The sequence below is a fragment of the Entelurus aequoreus genome, linkage group LG06 (genome assembly GCF_033978785.1).
Source record: "Entelurus aequoreus isolate RoL-2023_Sb linkage group LG06, RoL_Eaeq_v1.1, whole genome shotgun sequence".
NCBI classification, from domain to species: domain Eukaryota; kingdom Metazoa; phylum Chordata; class Actinopteri; order Syngnathiformes; family Syngnathidae; genus Entelurus; species Entelurus aequoreus.
In genome coordinates, this window is record NC_084736.1 from 65977228 (window position 1) to 65983227 (window position 6000).

Sequence of the window (6000 nt, forward strand, 5' to 3'; positions counted from 1 at the left end):
GTATATTGTCCAGGGTGTACCCCGCCTTCCGCCCGATTGTAGCTGAGATAGGCTCCAGCGCAGTAGAAAATGGATGGATGGATGGATATATATATATATATATATATATATATATATATATATATATATATATATGTATATATATATATATATATATATATATATATATATATATATATATATATACACAGGGTTTCCCGCAGTGCTTGTTGTTAAGGCAGTCGCCTTAACAACAAAGAGCCACCGCCTAAACTAAAGTCTTAAAAAAAATAAAAAATACAACTTTTTTTTTTTTGGTCCAGTCCAGCTTCTGGCATGGAGTCAGTGCTCACGGCAGAGGCAGGCAGAGAGGAGAGACGGTGCGAGTTAGCAGAAAGGTGTTTAGCAGGTGAGCATAATGCAGCGGACACTCCCCAAATTATAATAAACACCTCCCAGTCAACTACTAGTAACATCACTATGAGCCAGTTGACGTTCTAGAAATATAAGCGGCAGCGCAGTCCTTGAGGTGAAAGCTAATTATCTTTTAGCATAACGTTAGCTCATTTTGCAGTGTGTGCATGCGTGCATGCATGTGTGTGTTACGGACAGCAAAGCCCTGTCTGTCTGAGAGAAAGACAAGCATTATTGACCTACAGTTAACAACTAAGTTATTTCACTTTACCTTTTTCTGTGTTGAAGCAGCAAAAAAGGACATTATGTTAAATGAAGATTTTCTGTCTCTGATAGTTGATATAATAATGTAACTGCATCATAAAGCCTACATGAACTCCATAGTGTTCAGGGATGAATAGTCTCTCCTATTGCTATTGTACTATTTTTTCAGCTATAGTTACAGTAATCATTAGTAATGGAGCAGCTTAGTTTTTGAATGGCAAGGTCCCTACTAACATTTACATAATAAAAATCAACTACAGGCTTCCCAAATGCTGTAATAAATTAAGCATGATGAGTTGAGCATATGTCAGCAGGTGGCCCCACTTTTAACTATTTTTTTCAAACGCTTATTGCAAACGCTTATTTACAGTAAGTCATTAATTTGACTTGGGGTGGTATAGCTCGGTTGGTAGAGCGGCCGTGCCAGCAATTTGAGGGTTACAGGTTCGATCCCCGCTTCTGCCATCCTAGTCACTGCCGTTGTGTCCTTGGGCAAGACACTTTACCCAGCTGCTCCCAGTGCCACCCACACTGGTTTAAATGTAACTTAATGTAAAGCGCTTTAAGTCACCAGAGAAAAAGTGCTATATAAATATAATTCACTTCACTTCACTTAGTCATTATTTTGTCTTAGTAAGCCAATATTTACTAAGTCAAAATAATGACTAAGTCATTATTTTGTCTTAGTAAGCCAATATTTACTAAGTCAAAATAGTGACTAAGTAACTAGGTAACTAGGACTGTTTTGTGTTTTGTTTTTTGTTTTTACGTTACGTAAAAAATATCGAGATATATAGGATAGGACTTTATTGTCATTGCACAAGTACAACAAAACTATGTTTTCAGCACAAACCCGTTCAAGATTAGACAAACAAACAGTGTACAGGGTTACAGAACAGGAACGCTGATGGGTCGCCAAAGGCGCCCCGTAAAAGATAAGAAAAAGGTAAAACGCTGGGGAAGAAGATGAGTAAAAAAATACAATCTAGACTGGGCTCCTAAGAGGGCCTAGTCTGGAGTGGGAAAAAACCTCCATGCCACACATAAACATGTTACATTTAATCACGACAACTCGCAACAGAAGGGCGGGAGTTGGGGCCCGGGAGGGCGACTGCTGCTATGAAGCGCTGCCAGCCGTCCATCACCCCGAGGTTAAACAAGCGGTGGTGAAGGCGAGGGGTGGGGGAGGGGGGTGTGTGTATGTGCCCATTGTCTTGGGTGTGATGATGTAATGTTCATAGGCTGGGGCCGTTCTGCATGCAAGCTAAAGTTCGACTCCAGGTGTCATTGAGGAGGGAGGGAGGTCAAAAGCGTCTATCATTGAGGTGTCCTCGGGGGTGTTTTCAGAACAGCCTGTTCCTGTTGTTCACAGCGTCAAGGCCATTCGAGGGAGTCAAATCGTAGATTAGGATGTTTGTTTTCCGCGAGCAGACATCACAATGACTTGTCTGTTCTATTCGTCCATGCTGGCCCTCATATTCAATTTTTCCTTTTCAGCAAGCTTCTCCATGATGTGATCCATCTTGCGATTCAGTTCAGAAAACGCCACAGTCTGTGATCCCACAGCCCTGCCCAAACCTTCCATTGCGATGAACAGCCTTTGGACTCCTTGAGTGGCTGCCATCGTCTTACGAATTTGACGATACACTAGAGCAATGCCCAGCCCAATCAGCAGGTGCCCCGCGATCACGGTTCCAAATAGGTAGATGCCACGTCCTCGATGGAAAGGACTGAGAGGCACATGAATCTCCATTTATCCCAGGAATCTCTCACGTACCCCGCAGCAATGGTTCCATCAGGGCAGCCAGGCTCCCCCGAACCTCTTTTCCTCATCAAAAAGATTTTGTCAATTGCGTCGAGAGTCCAGCTGATCATTTCCATGTCTGATGTTTAGATATGGAGGACAGCGCAAAGAAAGAGGCTTCATATATATCGTATATTGCCATTCAGCATACGGAGCGGAAAACACAACCAAAAAGTGTAGGCTTCTTCACGCGACGAAGCCACAGTCTGTAGTCACCACAGTCTGTAGTCTGGTGGCGACAGGCCAAATTAAACAAACTAATCCTTACACCCACCCAGCCCCTTCCCCGGGCGACACCACCTGAACTAAAAAATGTTCTGGGGGAAACACTGAATATATATATATATATATATATATATATATATATATATATATATATATATATATATATATATATATATATAATATATATATATATAGCCGAGACTACTGTGGTTTATCCGTTTGAAAGTGCTTAATACTGGGTTAGAGCGGAATATTCGTTAGGTCAGGAAAAAACACGGACGCTATTTCATCCCTACAAGCCTGTTTCGCAGGATTCCCTGCTCTTTAGGGGATTTTATTTCTATATACAGTATATATATATATATATATATATATATATATATATATATATATATATATATATATATATATATATATATATATATATATATATATATATATATATATATATATTGCAGCAGGGTGGGACAGGGGTTAGTGCGTGTGCGTCACAATGAGAAGGTCCTGGGTTCAATCCCCGGGCTTGGGTCTTTCTGTGTGGGGTTTGCATGTTCTCCCCGTGACTGCGTGGGTTCCCTTCGGGTACTCCGGCTTCCTCCCATCTCCAAAAACATGCACCTGGGGATAGGTTGATTGGCAACACTAAATTGACCCCACTGTGTGAATGTTGCCTGTCTATCTGTGTTGGCCCTGCAATGAGCTGGCGACTAGTCCAGGGTGTGTTCAGCTGGGATAGGCTCCAGCAGCCCCGCAAACCAGAGAGGGACAAGCGGTAAAAAATGGATGGATGGATACATAGACACACAAAAAAGGTGTGTCCAAAAATCATTGGACTGCTGGGAGTGAGCGTTTGCTATGGAGTCAAACTCAGATCAAGCAGCCACTGCAGAGCATTGACACAATCTAAATAGGCTTCCAGCACCATAGCTCTAGGTGGAGAGCTTCACTCTCCCAGACAAAAAATATTTCTAAACCGTTCAAAAGTCAGTATAAACTGTCCAAAATTCTAAATAGTCTTTTTACTTTGTTGTTGTCAGCTATTATTGTGTCTTTTATTTAGTATTGCTATGAAAACAAATAACAATAACAACAAATCTTTGAATATCCAACTTTTTTTGTAATTAGGCAATAGCCTAAATCTAATAAATGTCCCACTAATACCACAATTTACATGACTACATTGACTACGTTACATCATGATAATGTAACTGACCTACATCAGAAGCTCATAATTATTCATTATAAGCATCCAACATAGGTATTATACAGCTACCTGGTAATATTGGTAATATTTACTCTGTTTATATAATTATTAATTACTCAGTAGAAGTTTAATGTGTCAAATTACTGAAAAGTTATCCGACTGTTTTTGTAGCCATTACTGGCTGAGCCAAACGTGAGGGTCTTTTGGTCCTTTGATGCAAATGAAAGAGAGAAAGCGGTTGCTGTCAATTTCTGCAGCAGAAAGTGACCAGTTTTTTAAGATAGTACTTTTCTTGCTGATCTTGTAGTTATGGCCGACAGTATTCAGCCACGCACAATAAAATGATTGTTGATGCACTGCACCGCCTTCTCCTCCTTAAAACGTCTCGGCTGACGTCGTCATTGTTGTATCTGTTGTGACCACTTTTTGAAATTTTTACGTAATAATTTATGTGTTTATTTTGTTTAGAGTTTAAGTTGGATTTGGTTTTCCGTTTACGGCGAACAAGGGACCAATGCACAATTGCACAGGAACATTGGTGTGAACCAAACCCTTTTTTCAGAAAGGGCCAAGGGGGTTATTGAAATGATTAAAACCATAATATTGTATAACTTGTGTCTTTGTTTTGATTCAGATTCATTCACATATGAACATAACCGTTATTATTGTACGGCCAGGAAACGACGCCCAGTACACCAGATGGTTGGTGAGTAAAAAATAGTTGATCTCAGTTTGGGCTGTTAGGGTTGGGGGGCCAGTCTGGGGGCAAGGGGAAAAAAACTTGATAGCCACAATAAGCACATATACACGTTACGACAAAGTAACCACAAAACTTTAAAGGGGGTGCGGAGGGTGGGAGGCCTCCGGGCTCTGGAGCCAAAACTGCAGCCTTTCTGGCCCCACAGCAAGTCAATTGCATGATTTGTTTGGCTTAAATGTTACGCCTAATGTCCTTCCTGATGCAAATCCTCATTTATACAAGCTTGAGACAACTCTATCACTGGAGGGAGTCGATTGATCCAATTTTCAACTGAAGGCCATGTACACTATTAATTTTACAGACAATTATGCCACAAGACGACTGATGAGTTTGTGGACGGTACAGCTAAGTTCACTCGATTCAATTTAAATTTCAATGTTCCACATTTTACTTACGGACACAATTAGTTATTCACTACAGTACTAGCTTTTCCGGTGTAACTTGTTGGATCCAGTCTTTACCTGCATGTCTAAATATGAAGCTGATGTAGCCATTAAAAGTGACCTAAAAACCTCTTAAAAAGCTGATCTTGATCTAACAACTATGTTTCAAGCCAGGCCCCTTCAACTACTGAGACAACATTAATGTGAAGGTTCCTTTCAAAGGCTTTTTGTGTCGTACTGGTCCTGTGAGATCATAGCACAGCCTTTGACACAAATTATTATTGACTTTCTAAAATATAAATGGGAACATGGATTTGGCATGAACAGAACCCCCTTAAATTTGGTTTAAAACCATTTGTTTAAGATCACACAGATTTTGGTAATGAAAACTTGAAAAAGTAATTGCCTTCCACAGGAATCAGTGTTTCGGCAAGATAGTTCAGTCTTTACATGCTGTGAGAAAACCATGTGTCTAATCACTTATTAACTCTCCTCTTCACCTTTGCGTACAACATTTTTTTAAAGAAACAGCGCACTGACATAGGGCCAAACAGAAAGCCACATAAACTTGACACAAATCAATACTCTACTTACATTATTTTGAACTAATCACTATAAATGTAAACCAGCCAAGTTTGACTCCTAGTAACAGTATGGATTAGATATTGTGATACAGTTTGCAACATAAAATCATAGAAACAGTTATAAATCTGTGTATACAGTATATGAACATGTCAGCATGGTAATCTGTGAGGACCACGCCTGTAAAATGTGGTCATTGTTTAACAACCTGTTTGATAATCAGTTGACAAACTAAACACATTAAGACTATATTATTAATCATCAAAATTAAGACGTTTTACCTTCTAGTGTGAAAAGTTTAGCTTCTGCAGTAAACACAGCCTTGCTGCCTCCTGATGTCCTTGTGTGTCCAAACAGAGATAGGAAATTCACTGATAAAGGTTTA

General features: G+C 39.9%; 1 protein-coding gene across 3 annotated transcripts in view; it reads right to left on the reverse strand.

The window, feature by feature from the left end:
• Window positions 1–6000, reverse strand: part of LOC133652460 (NADPH oxidase activator 1-like) — a 143120-nt gene extending 137120 nt beyond the window's left edge. For all 3 annotated transcript variants that reach the window (XM_062051229.1, XM_062051230.1, XM_062051231.1), the window contains exon 1: window positions 5897–6000. The gene's annotated coding sequence lies outside the window, so the exon portion shown is untranslated. The remainder of the gene's footprint in view (window positions 1–5896) is intronic.